Consider the following 19,139-nt stretch of genomic DNA (forward strand, 5'->3'; position numbering starts at 1 on the left):
CCACCTTCACACAGAACATTTTTCACAAGAAGTGATGGTTTTATGTGGAGATGTGAAGTACCTCTGGCCAGCACAGGGTTAATCAAAATAAAACACTATCAAGAACGTGGTTTTATCCAGAACAGGTTATGTGATGATAAACTGATTTTTAGCTTTATTTATTTATTTATTTATTTTTGCTTCTTGTTCTTGAGCAAGTTTGTCTTTTGAAAAGGACACAGTACCCACATCCCTAATTTTAGTTTTGTGCAAAGACATGGTACACTTCAAGAATCTGGTACTGGAAATACTTTTCCATGTCACACGTACCAATGGCAATAGCCTGAAAATGGATTATGCTTAGGAATGAACAACTCTTGGTCTCCAGCCATTTACAGCCTCCTAGTGATTGTACTCAAAATAAACCGACTATCAGTGTGGTTCCAGAATTAATAGGTCCCAAGTTTCCAACTTCCAAAGGCTGGCCTGTTTCTGAAGTGATGCTGGAGGCCGCACAGTGCCCAGTCGACGAAGGCAATTTTTTAAATGGCATTGAAATATGCAATTTCCAAGCATTTCAGCTTATTTTTTCACTGATGCTCTGAATGCCACTTTTCATCAAAAGTGTACTGTCTGCCATTTAATATTGCAGCTGAGGTATGGATTAGACACAGCACCTCAGAAGGGACCCAGCACTTTCAAGTACACTTTCCTTTTCACTCTACAACCTTCTGCCACAAATCACTCCTGACACTGTCCTCCATCCATTCCAATGTGCTTGCATTCTCTTCTTTACTTCTCTTCTGCACTTGCCATTACTTTGTACAAAGTACTTTGTACACTGTACAGTTATTGAACTCCTTTGCTTTGACCACCTTTATTCCTTGCAGCTGGACCGTTCCACTGTCCTCACCCTCATTCACACACATGTACACCCTCTTGCTCCAACTGACTTTCATTCCCCTTCTCTCAAGTGCATGCCTCCTATATCTGTTTTCTTCTGCTTCCTGCTACTTCTCACTACAGATCACAATATCATCTGCAAACATCGTTGTCCATGGGGCCTCTTGCCTGATGTCGACTGTCCACCTGTCGATTTCCGTTGTAAACAAGAAAGGGCTTGGATTGCCCTGGTGCAATCCAACATCTACCTTAAATGCCTCCATCATTCCCACTACACATCTCACTGCTGTCACACTGTCCTCATACATATCCTGTACCAATCTCACATACTTGTCAGGGCTCAAAATTCGTATATTTTTTCACCAGCCAGCTGGACTAGTTACCTTCCAAAGTAACTAACCAAACAGAAAATCAACTCGCCAAAATTTGTTCTTGTATGAATTTTACTCAGGGGTGAAAGTAACTTTTATTTCTTGCCGTTACTATTATTTTGAGTCATAGTGCGCGTGCGCAGCGAGCGCCGAAAAATACACCTAATTATTTATTATTGTCTACTTATCAAGCATTCACTAAGACTTCTTATCACTCAGTAGTACTAGTATAGTACTTTATCACACTATCACTCTTTCATCCACCTGTATCAGTTTTTGATTATAAATAAATTGCAAGCACATCATTTCAACAATGCAATCGTTTTAATAACATTTTTTTTAGCTGAACAGTTGAAAACTAACTTTTCATTTTGGACATTCTGTCTACTAAAACACTGGATACCAGCTGCGCACGTTGGCGCAAGATGGTTAAGCAGTGGGCTACGCGCACTATCTCGCACATTGTCTGTCGAGTGAAACACGGAAGGAATTCACTTCAGACATAATTCAGAGACAGGTCAGAACGAGTTATATGCAATGTATATTGAGGAAAACGTGTTGCTTTTGGTAAATTAACGTTAGCAGGTGTGTTATGCTGAAAGTACTTTTTTTTTCAGAGACAGTATATTTTTCTTTCCGGTACGGCCAAATCTTTTAGTGGTACGCCGGACCGGCCAGGACCGGCTTACTTTCACCCCTGATTTTACTTAGTCAAAAATAACACAAAATAGAGGAGTTACCATTGTTCATGACTAATGTGCATTTATTTCAAGAACCGGAGTATTTTGATACTGTTGTTAAATACATAAATGAGAACAACACAGAGCACCATAATATAATATCAACAAATAATAATATATTGGACTTTTTTCCCCATCAGCGGGGGGGGGGTCTGCAGGTTGGGATGTCTGGAAACCAATCAGGATGCTCTTTGTCTAGCATGCGCTTCATGAACTGGCACACGCGCAATCTCTCTTGCGCATTCTGTCATATGCGTGATGCAGACATTAATGTTTCGCATGCACGCTCTTGCTCGCTTGCTCTAGATTCTGGAAGATATTATCCAATTTGCGGGCATCAGGGAGCCACTATCAATATGCGGGAGACTCCCGGAACATGCGGGAGACTTGGGATGTCTGTTATATGCATACGCAGTAGTGAAAAAACTGACAGTCTGACCGTCCTGCCGATGAACACATCGATTAACACAGACACGGCACGCACTTAATATGTGGTGGCTTTAGTTGATGGTGTGTCTGAATCTTCGCTTCATATAGCTTTTTTATTTTCAACTAGCCAGCCGGGCTGGCTAGTGACAGGAATTATTCGCCAAATGACAAATTAAGTCGCCTTGGGTGACCGGACCACCGCGAATTTCGAGCCCTGCTTGTGCAGCAATAACTGCAGCTAAACGTTTCTGGTAACTGTTGATCAGTCCTGCACACCGGCTTGGAGGAATTTTAGCCCATTCCTCCGTACAGAACAACTTCAACTCTGGGATGTTGGTGGGTTTCCTCACATGAACTGCTCGCTTCAGGTCCTTCCACCACATTTCCATTAGATTAAGGTCCGAACTTTGACTTGACCATTCCAAAACATTTAACTTTATTCTTCTTTAATCATTCTTTGGTAGAACAACTTGTGTGCTTAGGGTCGTTGTCTTGCTGCATGACCTTCCCACCTTCTCTTGAGATTCAGTTCATGGACAGATGTCCTGACATTTTCCTTTAGAATTCGCTGGTATAATAGAGAATTCATTGTTCCATCAATGATGGCAAGCCGTCCTGGCCCAGATGCAGCAAAACAGGCCCAAACCATGATACTACCACCACCATGTTTCACAGATGGGATCAGGTTCTTATCCTGGAATGCAGTGTTTTCCTTTCTCAAACATAACGCTTCTCATTCAAACCAAAAAGTTCTATTTTGGTCTCATCCACCCACAAAACACTTTTCAATAGCCTTCTGGCTTGTCCACGTGATCTTTAGCAAACTGCAGATGAGCAGCAATGTTCTTTTTGGAGAGCAGTGGCTTTCTCCTTACAACCCTGCCATGCACACCATGGTTGTTCAGTGTTCTCCTGATGAACATTAACATTAGCCAATGTGAGAGAGGCCTTCAGTTGCTTAGAAGTTACCCTGGGGTCCTTTGTGACCTCACTGACTATTACACACCTTGCTCTTGGAGTGATCTTTGTTGGTTGACCACTCCTGGGGAGGGTAACAATGGTCTTGAATTTCCTCTGTTTGTACACAATCTGTCTGACTGTGGATTGGTGGAGTCCAAACTCTTTCGAGAGGGTTTTGTAACCTTTTCCAGCCTGATGAGCATCAACACTTTTTCTGAGGTCCTCAGAAATCTCCTTTGTTCGTGCATGATACACTTCCACAAATGTGTTGTGAAGATCAGACTTTGATAGATCCCTGTTCTTTAAATAAAACAGGGTGCCCACTCACACCTGATTGCCATCCCATTGATTGAAATTAGAGTCAGGTGTTTTCACCTTCAAATTAACTGCTAATTCTAGAGGTTCACATACTTTTGCCACTCACAGATATGTAATATTGGCTCATTTTCCTCAGTAAATAAATGACCAAGTATAATACAACCCCGATTCCAAAAAAGCTGGGACAAAGTTCAAATTGTAAATAAAAACGGAATGCAATAATTTACAAATCTCAAAAACTGATATTGTCTTCACAATAGAACATAAACAACATATCAAATTTCGAAAGTGAGACATTTTGAAATTTCATGCCAAATATTGGCTCATTTGAAATTTCATGACAGCAACACATCTCAAAAAAGTTGGGACAGGGGCAATAAGAGGCTGGAAAAGTTAAAGGTACAAAAAAGGAACAGCTGGAGGACCAAATTGCAACTCATTATGTCAATTGGCAATAGGTCATTAACGTGACTGGGTATAAAAAAGAGCATCTTGGAGTGGCAGCGGCTCTCAGAAGTAAAGATGGGAAGAGGATCACCAATCCCCCTAATTCTGCGCCGACAAATAGTGGAGCAATATCAGAAAGGAGTTTGACAGTGTAAAATTGCAAAGAGTTTGAACATATCATCAAAAGATTCAGAGAATCTGGAAGAATCTCTGTGCGTAAGGGTCAAGGCTGGAAAACCATACTGGGTGCCCGTGATCTTCGGGCCCTTAGACGGCACTGCATCACATACAGGCATGCTTCTGTATTGGAAATCACAAAAAGGGGTCAGGAATATTTCCAGAGAACATTATCTGTGAACACAATTCACCGTGCCATCCGCTGTTGCCAGCTAAAACTCTATAGTTCAAAGAAGAAGCCGTATCTAAACATGATCCAGAAGCGCCGGTGTCTTCTCTGGGCCAAGGCTCATTTAAAATGGACTGTGGCAAAGTGGAAAACTGTTCTGTGGTCAGACGAATCAAAATTTGAAGTTCTTTATGGAAATCAGGGACGCCGTGTCATTCGGACTAAAGAGGAGAAGGACGACCCAAGTTGTTATCGGCGCTCAGTTCAGAAGCCTGCATCTCTGATGGTATGGGGTTGCAGTAGTGCATGTGGCATGGGCAGCTTACACATCTGGAAAGACACCATCAATGCTGAAAGGTATATCTAGGTTCTAGAGCAACATATGCTCCCATCCAGATGATGTCTCTTTCAGGGAAGATCTTGCATTTTCCAACATGACAATGCCAAACCACATACTGCATCAATTACAGCATCATGGCTGCGTAGAAGGGTCCAGGTACTGAACTGGCCAGCCTGCAGTCCAGATCTTTCACCCATAGAAAACATTTGGCGCATCATAAAACGGAAGATACGACAAAAAAGACCTCAGACAGTTGAGCAACTAGAATCCTACATTAGACAAGAATGGATTAACATTCTTATCCCTAAACTTGGGCAACTTGTCTCCTCAGCTCCCAGACGTTTACAGACTGTTGTAAAGAGAAAAGGGGATGTCTCACAGTGGTAAACATGGCCTTGTCCCAACTTTTTTGAGATGTGTTGTTGTCATCTCATCTCATTATCTCTAGCCGCTTTATCCTTCTACAGGGTCGCAGGCAAGCTGGAGCCTATCCCAACTGACTACGGGCGAAAGGCGGGGTACACCCTGGACAAGTCGCCAGGTCATCACAGGGCTGTGTTGTCTCATCTCATCTCATTATCTCTAGCCGCTTTATCCTTCTACAGGGTCGCAGGCAAGCTGGAGCCTATCCCAACTGACTACGGGCGAAAGGCGGGGTACACCCTGGACAAGTCGCCAGGTCATCACAGGGCTGTGTTGTTGTCATGAAATTTAAAATCACCTAATTTTTCTCTTTAAATGATACATTCTCTCAGTTTAAACATTTGATATGTCATCTATGTTCTATTCTGAATAAAATATGGAATTTTGAAACTTCCACATCATTGCATTCCGTTTTTATTTACAATTTGTACTTTGTCCCAACTTTTTTGGAATCAGGGTTGTATTTTTGTCTTGTTTCACTGGGTTCTCTTTATCTACTTTTAGTAGCACAGGTTTACTAACTTTATAGATATTAACCCCTTAAACATGGATTTTTTAATGACAATTTTTTTGACATTTTGGGGGACCATATCTTGGAAAGTTTTTATGTTGATGGGGTTTCAACTGATTTATCATATTTGGGAACTCTACTGTGTACTTAGAGTTTTTCAGGGCACTCAGAGGTTTGGTGGGGGTACAGGAGGGCCCCAAGTATGGCTTCGGGACAAAATTACCATTTGGCACGCCCTACTTCAGGCCATTAGTTGGGCATGTGGGCACATGATGACTGGAATGAGCCTTTAACCCTATCAACAGACACCTTTTATCAAACTTTTAAGCCAATAAAAACTTTGATTATCCAACTCCTTCAATATAAACTAAGCATTTGTATATGGTACTATTTTTGCATATTTTCTGAAAAATCCTAAGTCCGGAAAGTAGGTCAACTGTTGTTTTGACTACCTATTCATGTTTAAGGTAGTAAAAGCACACCCATATAGTGATTTTAATCTATGGGAAGATTATTTATACCCAATACCCCATTAGTTATATTGACAATTACAAGGGATAAACCCTTTCCCGGCTGTTTCACGATGCTCTTTTTTTTTTTTTTACATTTGACACCTTTCCCTGTATCCAACCAAACTCTGACCACTATACACTTAATAGTTAAATGCATCTTTCAAACAGGAAAGGGAAAGATGCAAACAAGGGGATGATCCCAAGAAAAACATCCTGGTTGCTTTACTACATTTGTTCTGACATCCGATCTGGAAGTTAAACCTAGCCTCATCAGGTTTTTTTTTTTTCAAGAAAAGGGGAAGGGGCCCCTCGCCACTCATGTGGGGAAAATTAGCATATCAATTAGTAAAAAGGGGAAATTTTATATATGTGTGTGTGTGTGTGTGTGTATATATATATATGTATGTATATTGTATGTATGTGGGTATGGAAAAACTACTGATTGGCCAAAACCTACTCGACAGGTTGGCGCCACTCATTGATTGTCATCGCAGTCAATTGTGGGCCCAAATCACGACCCCACAGCCGTTGGATCCCACAAAACATGCACAAGCCCATTGTGATGAGAGTAGTGCAGACACCGACCAACCAAGTGCTACGGGAGACCAAATTTCCGATGAACTTCAGTTCATGTCTTTGTGCACCGAGTCTGGTGTCGAAACACCCGACATCGCAAGTCCCCCTAGTGGCCACAATTATTTTGAAAACCAGACCTTTTTCCTCTGTTCCTTGAGTAACTCAACCTCAGCTATGTACTGCCCTATCCTATCAGGTGAAGCGTGAGTCAATGGGACCACGGTCCTCAATGCAGCTCTGACGCTTTGGTCTGAGAAATCAGCCAGACTTCGTTTGACATGCTGTGTCAAAGCCATTCCTGCCCCGTATTTGTGCAGAAAAGCCTCCCTCTATCCATCGACTCAGACAAAGGCACCCATTTCACTGCTGGTGTAATGGCTGCGCTGTGGAACATGCTAGGCGTTGAGGCGAAATTCCATATCGCGTACCACCCTCAATCCTCTGGTCAGGTTGAACGAGCCAGTCAAACCATTGTGAGCATGCTGCGAAAGTATGTCACCCACTATGGTAAAGATTGGGATGTGAAACTTCCCTTGGTGCTAATGGCCATTAGGTCCACCCCTCATCGCACCACTGGAGTCACACCCTTTGGGATGATGACTGGGTGGGAGATGGTTCTCCCACTGCATCTCCTGTACAGACCAGAGGACATGAGCATCGCAACTGCATACACCGCACATCAATATGTCGCCGACCTACAACGCCACCTACAGTCAACCGTTGCATGTGCCCAAAAGAATCTCGAACTGAACGTAGAAGGACAAAAGGCCTACTACGACCGAACCTCGAAGTTCCTACCGTACTGGTCGGGACCTTTCGATCGTGGGAAAACTGTTCCCCGTCGCGTATCGCATTAGGACATCCAGGCCTAATCAAACGCCCTCATATCGATGGATCTATAGCGATCAAATCAAGCCTTTTTGAACAGTCCTCACTCCAAAAGGGGGGGACGATAGCTAGGCCCATCCTGTCCACCTAGCTTGTACGCCTCACTCACCCATAAGCGTACACTAACATTCCCAGTCAGATTTACCAACCCAATAAAGTAATAACCCTTCTGTATGTCATGGTAGATAAAATACTAAAATCCGCTACTATTACTAATGTGTATTCATTGCAAATACACCTGGCCTATAGTCTTGGCAGTGCTATCCCCATTTTTGTGAATCCACAAGACTTAGGATTCATGCTGAATCTACCCATCATTGAGAAAACAACATATATAGACTCAAGTCTGTCCTCAACGTGGGTTTCTGGAAAAACAATGTCCGTATACGCATACAGACACCACCCATGGTAGCATTCCATGACGACAGCCCCTCTGTCTACTTTATTCCCAACCTAGAGATGTGCACCTCCACTAAAGACATCCACTGGGTCTGCCCAAGCAACCCATTCATTAGAGACACTACAGATCGCCTGTGTGGTTTGAGGGCAAAAGCGCCCGAACAAAAGTGTGTAGGTCAAATGTCCGTAAAGGACGAGGATATGGAAACTAGAGTAGAGAGAGCTGGTAATCGGTGGGTTGTTAACACTCCAAAAACTGAAGTCTTGATGTCATACGACCAGCACGACACAGCCACCAGAATGAAAATCCCAAACCAAATGGTGTTCCTTAGTGTACCACAGGGAGCCACCATTCACGTAGGTGATATCACCCTACACCATCTTAGTACTGACAGGTACGATTCTGAGATTGAAATGATAGACGCATTTCAAGGTTATGATCTTGAGATCAATAACACCCTCCAACAGCAACTACTGGTTGAAGGGACCAAAACGGTGAAATTTAGTTTAGATCAGACTGGAATTTCGACTATGGTCTCCCGCAACCAGGTCAGAGAGTCATCTGATCTAAGATCCACTATAAGTCTGATTGCTTTGGGACTTCTTCTCAGTGGCTGGGTCTTAACTGCTGGCATCGCACACATGCTACACAAATGCATAACACTACACGCCAAGCTGGATAAGATGGTCTGCATCCCTGACAGCTTTAGCCACAGTAGCGCACGCTTTCTGGCTAGACCACCTGCTGCTATTACCTTTCCAGAAGATTAGGCTTACTAACCCAAGCACTAATACTTCTTTTCTTTCCCTCATTCCTTCTCTTTTCTTGTTTTTATGCATAGGAAATGAAGTATATATGTAGCGTTAATGTTTAATAATTTTTTTTTTAAAGATGTGATTGTGATTTGGTTAGATAGTGATTATATGCCCAAATGCCTCTGCCTCCAACTGTCTTACTGGGACTCATGAGTTTACACAGTTTTCACAGGACACCTTGGACTGTACAGAGAAAAGCCACTTCAAGGACTATGGACATGTGGACTGTACGGTACTGTGCTCTCAGTGCTACGACTCCATCATACCCCTGAGACCAAAAGGGGGAATGTAAGTACAGCGCCACCGTCCCGTCTAAGAACTACAGATCCCATCAACCAACTTTCGCGATGACCTACGTCACGCCTGGGCGGGACTTCCTACATCACATCCTCCATGAAGCCATAAGTAACTGAGCAACACTTCCGCCTTCCTCTTTGGCTCTAGGACTTGGATCCGTAGACATAAAGAGACACTATCTCTTCGGCTCTGTGAACCACGCGGTAACAGACAAAGGAGACATCTGCTCTCAGAACATCCATGATAAAGACGTAGAAGAGATTTAGTGCATTTTCTTTTGTTTACCACTGGCCACGGTAAAAATCCAGAATCGCGCGATTTAACTCAGATTGAGTACAACCGGTTTCTTTTTCATTTGTTCATTATAAGTAACGTTACGACTGCAGCCCAAGGCAGTTAATTAAAAGTTAGAAGCGATCGGATTCCTTCTGACTAAAGCGCTGTGCACATTGTTTGATCAGAGACTTTTCCTCACGAACGCTGAAGTTTGGACCAAGAAATTCTCTGCTTTCCACGGAAACGACCCACGTGCTCCGGTGGACTCAGAAGTTTTGGAACGTCTCTATAATCTTGCATAAGCAAGATACTGGAAGTAAGACTGGCATTTTTGGGCACAAAGACTAGTCTTAGGAATTAGCTTTATGAAGTAGTGTGAATTTAAACTCAGGAACGGTTTAATTGTGTACACTGTAGACACTCAGGGTGCTGAATTGATTATTGTTCTATTTGTGTTGATCTCTCAGTCGTTAATAGATAGGCTTTTGCATGCTCTTGCTATCCTTTCTAACCTTTAATTTCATTATTATACATATTTTGACCTCATCAAGATTTCAGTAGATTTAGTAATGTTATATGCTAGTGGGTTAGCTACCATGGCTAATCCCATTGTCTAAAAACATGTGGTGACCCATCCCCCAACACACACACACGCACACATGCACGCTACCCCCCCCCACACACACACACATAATACCTCACGGTTTTGCTGCTGACTTATTGAGTGTATTCTAAACTGCCATTACTCAATTTTTTATCATTGTTATAATAAATTCAATTATTCTGAAAACTGTGATTGCCTGTTTTTGCCGATATCCTTGAAGTCATCCAATCTCAAAGAATTCCAAGGTGTATATGATTTATATGATACGGTAAGTAATCCATTATTGCTGCATTGGTAGTGATCATAACAATTTGGAATATACCATAATTTAGCTGTTTGGTAATTTATTATTAAGCACCAAAATTAATGGTATTATTAATGAGACTGATTTAATGAGAATGATTTAATGAGACTGATCACTTAAGACCCATTGCACCTATATATACAACCCCGATTCCAAAAAAGTTGGGACAAAGTACAAATTGTAAATAAAAACGGAATGCAATAATTTACAAATCTCAAAAACTGATATTGTCTTCACAATAGAACATAGACAACATATCAAATGTTGAAAGTGAGACTTTTTGAAATTTCATGCCAAATATTGGCTCATTTGAAATTTCATGACAGCAACACATCTCAAAAAAGTTGGGACAGGGCAATAAGAGGCTGGAAAAGTTAAAGGTACAAAAAAGGAACAGCTGGAGGACCAAATTGCAACTCATTAGGTCAATTGGCAATAGGTCATTAACATGACTGGGTATAAAAAGAGCATCTTGGTGTGGCAGCGGCTCTCAGCAGTAAAGATGGGAAGAGGATCACCAATCCCCCTAATTCTGCGCCGACAAATAGTGGAGCAATATCAGAAAGGAGTTGGACAGTGTAAAATTGCAAAGAGTTTGAACATATCATCATGTACAGTGCATAATATCATCAAAAGATTCAGAGAATCTGGAAGAATCTCTGTGCATAAGGGTCAAGGCTGGAAAACCATACTGGGTCCCCGTGATCTTCGGGCCCTTAGACGGCACTGCATCACATACAGGCATGCTTCTGTATTGGAAATCACAAAATGGGCTCAGGAATATTTCCAGAGAACATTATCTGTGAACACAATTCACCGTGCCATCCGCTGTTGCCAGCTAAAACTCTATAGTTCAAAGAAGAAGCCATATCTAAACATGATCCAGAAGCGCCGGTGTCTTCTCTGGGCCAAGGCTCATTTAAAATGGACTGTGGCAAAGTGGAAAACTGTTCTGTGGTCAGACGAATCAAAATTTGAAGTTCTTTATGGAAATCAGGGACGCCGTGTCATTCGGACTAAAGAGGAGAAGGACGACCCAAGTTATCAGTGCTCAGTTCAGAAGCCTGCATCTCTGATGGTACGGGGTTGCATTAGTGCGTGTGGCATGGGCAGCTTACACATCTGGAAAGACGCCATCAATGCTGAAAGGTATATCCAGGTTCTAGAGCAACATGTGCTCCCATCCAGACAACGTCTCTTTCAGGGAAGACCTTGCATTTTCCAACATGACAATGCCAAACCATATACTGCATCAATTACAGCATCATGGCTGCATAGAAGAAGGGTCTGGGTACTGAACTGGCCAGCCTGCAGTCCAGATCTTTCACCCATAGAAAACATTTGGCGCATCATACAACAGAAGATACAACAAAAAAGACCTCAGACAGTTGAGCAACTAGAATCCTACATTAGACAAGAATGGGTTAACATTCCTATCCCTAAACTTGAGCAACTTGTCTCCTCAGTCCCCAGACGTTTACAGACTGTTGTAAAGAGAAAAGGGGATGTCTCACAGTGGTAAACATGGCCTTGTCCCAACTTTTTTGAGATGTGTTGTTGTCATGAAATTTAAAATCACCTAATTTTTCTCTTTAAATGATACATTTTCTCAGTTTAAACATTTGATATGTCATCTATGTTCTATTCTGAATAAAATATGGAATTTTGAAACTTCCACATCATTGCATTCTGTTTTTATGTACAATTTGTACTTTGTCCCAACTTTTTGGAATCGGGGTTGTGTGTGTATGTGTGTATATATGTGTGTGTGTGTGTGTGTGTGTGTGTATATATATATATATATATATATATATATATATATATATATACACACAGTCGTGTTCAAAATAATAGCAGTGTGTTTAAAAACGTGAGTAAAGCTCAAAATCCTTATAATAGTTTTTATTTCCATGCATTGGGAACACTGCACATTATATTCTACATCAAAACATGAAGAAAAATGTATCAATGTTTTAATTACTTTACAGAAAATGAAGAAAAATGAATTTTGGGCTGTTCAAAAAAATAGCAGTGTCTGCATTGTTCATTACAAACTCAAATATTGACTGTATAAACTGAAAAAATCTTTAGGATTTAGCATTCCTGTGAATCACTAAACTAATATTTAGTTGTATAACCACGGTTTCTGAGAACTGCTTCACATCTGTGTTGCATGGAGTTGACCAACTTCTGGCACCTGTGAACAGGTATTCCGGTCCAGGATGATTTGACAACATTCCACAATTCCTCTGCATTTCTTGGTTTTGCCTCAGAAACAGCATTTTTGATGTCACCCCACAAGTTTTCTATTGGCTTAAGGTCCGGGGATTGGGATAGCCACTCCATGACTTTCATTTTGTTGGTCTGGAACCAAGATGCTGCTCGCTTACTGGTGTGTTTGGGGTCGTTGTCTTTTTGAAACACCCATTTCAAGGGCATTTCCTCTTCAGCATAAGGCAACATGACCTCTTCAAGTATTTTGATATATGCAAACTGATCCATGATCCCTGGTATGCGATAAATAGGCCCGACACCATAGTAAGAGAAACATCCCCATATCATGATGCTTGCACCACCATGCTTCACTGTCTTCAGAGTGTACTGTGGCTTGAATTCACTGTCTGGGGGTCGTCTGACAAACTGTCTGCGGCCCTTGGACCCAAAAAGAACAATCTTACTTTCATCAGTCCACAAAATGTTTCTCCATTTCTCTTTAGGCCAGTCAATGTGTTCTTTGGCAAATTGTATCCTCTTCAGCACATCTTTTTTTTAACAGTCGGACTTTGCGGGGGCTTCTTGCCGATAGATTAGCTTCACACAGGCATCTACTAATTGTCACAGTACTCACAGGTAACTTCAGACTGTCTTTCATCACCCTGGAGCTGATCATTGGCTGAGTCTTTGCTATTCTGGCTATTCTTCGATCCATTCGAGTGGTAGTCTTCCATTTTCTTCCACGTCTCTCTCGTTTTGCTGTCCATTTTAAAGCATTGGAGATCATTTTAGCCCAGCAGCCTATCATTTTCTGCACTTCTTTATGCATTTTCCACTCTCCAATCAATGTTTTAATCAAAACACGCTGTTCTTCTGAACAATGTCTGGAACGACCCATTTTTCTCAGGTTTTCAGAGAGAAATGCATGTACAACATGTGCTGGCTTCATCCTTAAATTAGTGCCACTTGACTGACATCTGTTTTTTCACAGACTGAATGACCTAACTAATTGAACTCCACACTGCTATTATTTTGAACACGCCCCTTTCACTTAATTATTCAATTACACAGACTCAGGAACATGCATATCATGAATGTTGGGTCTGTTGGTTTTCTACGACTTTACTACACCTACTGGTAAATTATTTGCCATGTAGTAATATAATTTCTACCAAAAGCAGTGATTGATCTGGTTAGTCATGTTGGACTGCTATTATTTTGAACACAACTGTGTGTGTGTGTGTGTGTATATATATATATATATATATATATATATATATATATATATATATATATATATAAGATTATTTTATTATAATCATTATAAACATGAAGGAGGCAAGGGTATTCATGAGGAACTCTACCGGTGTGTGTGTATATATATATATATATATATATATATATATATATATATATATATATATATATTTGATACATACCTTTCTTCTATACAATTGTTTTTAAAGTATTGATCATAAAGACATCTAAATGTTAACGGTTTTATGCTATGTGTTCATTACTTACAATAATTGGTTGTTTCAATATCAAAGTCTTGAGCATATGGCTCAAGCCCACTGGTATTTTCATGAACAGTTAGCATTAAAAAATCAGAGATATCTGTAAACAAATGTTTCACTTTTGTAACAATTATTTTGTATACAAAGTAAAATTAATTTGTAACAAACTGTGACATCACACAAAGGCTCCCAAGCTGAGTATTTGCTTGCTTATAAATATCTAAACTGAATTCACAGAGAAAAGAGGATTGTTTCAATAAGGTCATTGTAGGGAGGGGAAGGCACCAACATTCGGTGTCAGTGTGTTAACCAAAAAATCCCCTGCTCATGGAAGATGGAACAAAATACTTGCAAGATTGGTTTGTCACTAAATGATGACTGCCATAAAGTTGTATATTCTAGGCAGAAAGGTCTCTTTACTGTTGCCAGTTTTCCTGCATCTGATAGGAGACTACTGGAATATGCAAAAACAGTACCATATACAAATGCTTAGTTTATATTGAAGGAGTTGGGTAATCAAAGTTTTTATTGGCTTAAAAGTTTGATAAAGGGTGTCTGTTGATAGGGTTAAAGGCTCATTCCAGTCATCATGTGCCCACACGGCCAACTAATGGCCTGAAGTAGGACGTACCAAACGGTAATTTTGTCCCGAAGCCATATTTGGGGCCCTCCTGTACCCCCACCAAACCTCTGAGTGCCCTGAAACTCTCTAAGTACACAGTAGAGTTCCCAAATATGATGATAAATCAGTTTAAACCCTATCAACACAAAAACTTTCCAAGATATGGACCCATGAAATGTCAAAAAAAATTTGTCATTAAAAAAAATCCACTTTTAAGGGGTTAATATCTCTAAAGTTAGTAAACTTGTGCTATTTTTAGGTGCAGAATCAGATAGACAGGGCCAGAATACATAGATATAGCAATTTACAGGTCTATATTCCCCTTAGAACAAAAGATATGGGCCTCCAAAAATGCTTGCAAATAAAGTGTACAATTCCTGGACCCCAAAAGTGGGCATGGCACCCAAACTTTGAAGGGCCAAAATTCAAAAACCGTTCCAGCTAGGAAGTTAAAATTTTGGATTCTTTATTTTGACATCATAAGGCACTAATAAAATAAATATCAGGCAAATTGAAGAGGTGTCACTGGGGAGGGTGTGTGAATTGACATGGAATGATCCTATAGAAAATTCTAAAGGGTTCACAAACTTTCAAGCACCACTGTATTTTGTCTCCAATAAGATATTTTATCACCTTCTATATTAATCAGTCTGTTATTTATTCTTTTGTATTGTATGGCATAATTGTCTGGGGCAAGACACAAATCCAGTATTCAACCAATTTTTATCCTTCAGAAAAAAGCTGTGAGAATTATCATCTTTTCTAAAAGATACCAGCACACTCCACCTCTGTTTAAGAAATGAGACATATTGAAATTGCATGATGTATATCATGTATATCATCCTGGAAATTGTATATCCAGGATGCTCATTTCATGTTCCAGTTTTGTCATAACTATCTGCCTGCAGCTTGCTTGCTTATTTATTTATTTATTTATTTATAAGAAACCATCATCAGTTCTCTGTTATGGCACCAGATGAGCAACTAGGTCATCCTTCTATCTTTCGAAAGTTAGGGGAAATTATGGCAAATAGTCTTTGATTTTTCGGACAAAATTGATAAATTGTGAGCAGGCTTTCCAGTTTTCCTTGAAACCAAAAATAGCATTTCATCTTACTGAGTTCTTTTTGCTTCTGTCCCTTGGCTTATTCACTGTTCATTTCTTATTTTGTTCTCGTTTGGAACCTTAGTTTTTGATCTTGGTGTCTGGTGGTGGTGGTTTTGTTTGACTTTTTTTCGACCTGCCTTCCACCAAAATTTTGCTTTCACTGAATTTTTCTTTATTTGTAAATGCTTAGTTGAGCCTGTTGGTTTTTCTGGGTGACATATACCCAAGAAAAATACTTTTATATAATATATGTAAAACTGTTAGCAGGTATGAAATAAAGGCATTTGATTTGGTAAACGCCTGGAGACCATAAGTTCCTTCCTAAGCAGAATATAAAAGGAAAAGATTATATATTTTATACTTTTGAAACGTGTACACTTTCAAAAAAGCACAAATGACTTGTATAACACTTGGTGAGTGACGTGATGGAAATGTGTAAAATTTGCTCCACTTGTTACAGGGATGTGGGAGAAAATGTGGGAGTCAGCATCTCGAAAATCACCAGCGTATCCACACAGGAGAGAAGCCATATCACTGTGGACAGTGTGGGAAGAGTTTTACTCAGCAGGGTACTCTCAAACAGCACAAGCACATCCACACGGGATAGAAGCCGTATCACTTTGGACAGTGTGGGAAGGGTTTTACTCAGCGGAGTCATCTCCAGTGACATGAGCGCATCCACACAGGAGAGAAGCCGTATTACTGTGGGCAGTATGGGAAGAGTTTTACTCGACAGGATATTCTCAAACAGCACGAGCACATCCACACAGGAGAGAAGCCATATTACTGTGGACAGTGTGGGAAGAGTTTTACTCGACAGAGTACTCTCAAACAGCACGAGCACATCCACACAGGAGAGAAGCCGTATTACTGTGGACAGTGTGGGAGGAGTTTTACTCAGTAGAGTGCTCTCCAACAGCACGAGCGCATCCACACAGGAGAGAAGCCATATCACTGTGGACAGTGTGGGAAAAATTTTACTGGGCAGAGTGCTCTCCAACAGCATGAGCGTATCCACACAGGAGAGAAGCCATATCACTGTGGACAGTGTGGAAAGAGTTTTACGTATCAGAGTAATCTCAAACGGCATGAGCATATCCACACAGGAGAGAAGCCATATCACTGTGGACAGTGTGGAAAGAGTTTTACTTATCAGAGTAATCTCAAACGGCATGAGCGTATCCACACAGGAGAGAAGCCGTATTACTGTGTACAATGTGGGAAGAGTTTTATTCAGCAAAGTGCTCTCCAACAGCACGAGCGCATCCACACAGGAGAGAAGCCGTCTGAATGCTCACAATAAAGAATGGTGAAGGGTTTCTTAAATCTTTTTTATTTATTTTTAGGTCTGGTATAATTCTCTGGCTGCTGGAGAAAGATTGTGTGTGTTTTCAGGGCCTCAGAGTTGCCCACAGTAACATCTTTTTCTTTATGACTTGGGGTGAGAAACTTAGTTTAAATGTTATGGGAAAGAATCTTTTGTTTTGAGGTGTGAAAGTGAGAGCAGAGGACTTGCACTCGGACTGTGTATGAACCTGAAGCTTCAATAAAATCTTCTTTCCTCGAAGTCTGTGCCTGCTTGAATCTTTATTGAAGGGGAAAACCAAACATTTAGTTCACAGTCTAACACACAGTTTGGGAAGAGTTTTCCTTGTCAGAGTTGTCTCCAACAGCACAGCACATTCACACAGGCAAGAAGCCACGTCGCTGCACTTAGTGTGGGGAAAAGTTTTAGTGACCCAAGTGCCTTTCAAAGCCACCTGCAGAATTCTCATCTCATCTCATTATCTCTAGCCACTTTATCTTTCTACAGGGTCGCAGGCGAGCTGGAGCCTATCCCAGCTGACTACGGGCGAAAGGCGGGGTACACCCTGGACAAGTCGCCAGGTCATCACAGGGCTGACACATAGACACAGACAACCATTCACACTCACATTCACACCTACAGTCAATTTAGAGTCACCAGTTAACCTAACCTGCATGTCTTTGGACTGTGGGGGAAACCGGAGCACCCGGAGGAAACCCACACGGACACGGGGAGAACATGCAAACTCCACACAGAAAGGCCCTCGCCGGCCATGGGGCTCGAACCCAGGACCTTCTTGCTGTGAGGCGACAGCGCTAACCACTACACCACCGTGCCGCCCACCTGCAGAATTCTAAAGAACAAAAGCTGTATCAGTGTGGACAGAGCTTTACTCATTCAAGATCTTTTAGGAAACACAGGTCATTTTTTCATCCCATAGCCCTTGCCAGGGCATTTTTACAGTCTATCATTGGTGTGTCTAGGGCATTTAAACTTGGCAGAGCCCATCTGTCTCTACGCTGGATCTATGGACAATTTAGAGTAGCCAGTTAGCCTAACTGCATGTCTTTGGACTGTGGGGGGGGAGAGAACCAGAGCACTGGGAGGAAACCCAGGCAGACACGGGGATGACATGCAAACTCCCCACAGATAGGCCCCTGTCAGCCACGGGGCTTGAACCCAGAACCTTCTTGCTGTGAGGTAACAGTGCTAATCACTATACCACCACGCACCCCAGGAAACACAACTGCACTAACATCAAGCCAACTCTTGACATGTGAATTTGAAAAGAAATGGAAAGAAAAAGGGGTATATTCATATTTAATTTAAAAAGTGGTTTTAAGACATTGTAAATAATCATAGTCCTTTGTGGCATAATCAAATCACAAAGGCATAATCCATAGTACCTTTGTGATTTGCTTGTCCTTGTAGAGTTTCAAAGTAAATGTTCATTACAGTCTTGAACTGGTGAATATTGGGTTTCCTTTCGGAGCATTTGCATAAATTTATATAGAACTTGCCATCTAAAATAGTCAAGTCAAGTTTATTTGTATAGCGCTTTTAACAATAAACATTGTTGCAAAGCAGCTTTACAGAATTTGAACGACTTAAAATATGAGCTAATTTTATCCCTAATCTATCCCCAATGAGCAAGCCTGTGGTGACGGTGGCAAGGAAAAACTCCCTCAGACGACATGAGGAAGAAACCTCGAGAGGAACCAGACTCAAAAGGGAACCCATCCCTATCCGGGCAACAACAGACAACATGACTATAACATTAACAGTCGTAACATAAAGTCAGCTTCGCTGATGCTATAAACCCCCCACCGATGGAAACCCAAGCGCAAAACTGTTCACAACAACCGCAGTCCCAAAGTCAGCAAGTCAACTGCAGTCCCCAGCCACAAAAGCACCACTGCAAGAGTCCAGAGCG

At 41.2% G+C, this 19,139-nt stretch overlaps 1 pseudogene; it reads left to right on the plus strand.

The window, feature by feature from the left end:
• LOC132881661 (zinc finger protein 850-like) overlaps positions 1-19,139 on the plus strand; it is a 112,855-nt pseudogene that overhangs the window by 69,782 nt on the left and 23,934 nt on the right.

The sequence above is a fragment of the Neoarius graeffei genome, chromosome 1, assembly GCF_027579695.1.
Source record: "Neoarius graeffei isolate fNeoGra1 chromosome 1, fNeoGra1.pri, whole genome shotgun sequence".
NCBI lineage: Eukaryota > Metazoa > Chordata > Actinopteri > Siluriformes > Ariidae > Neoarius > Neoarius graeffei.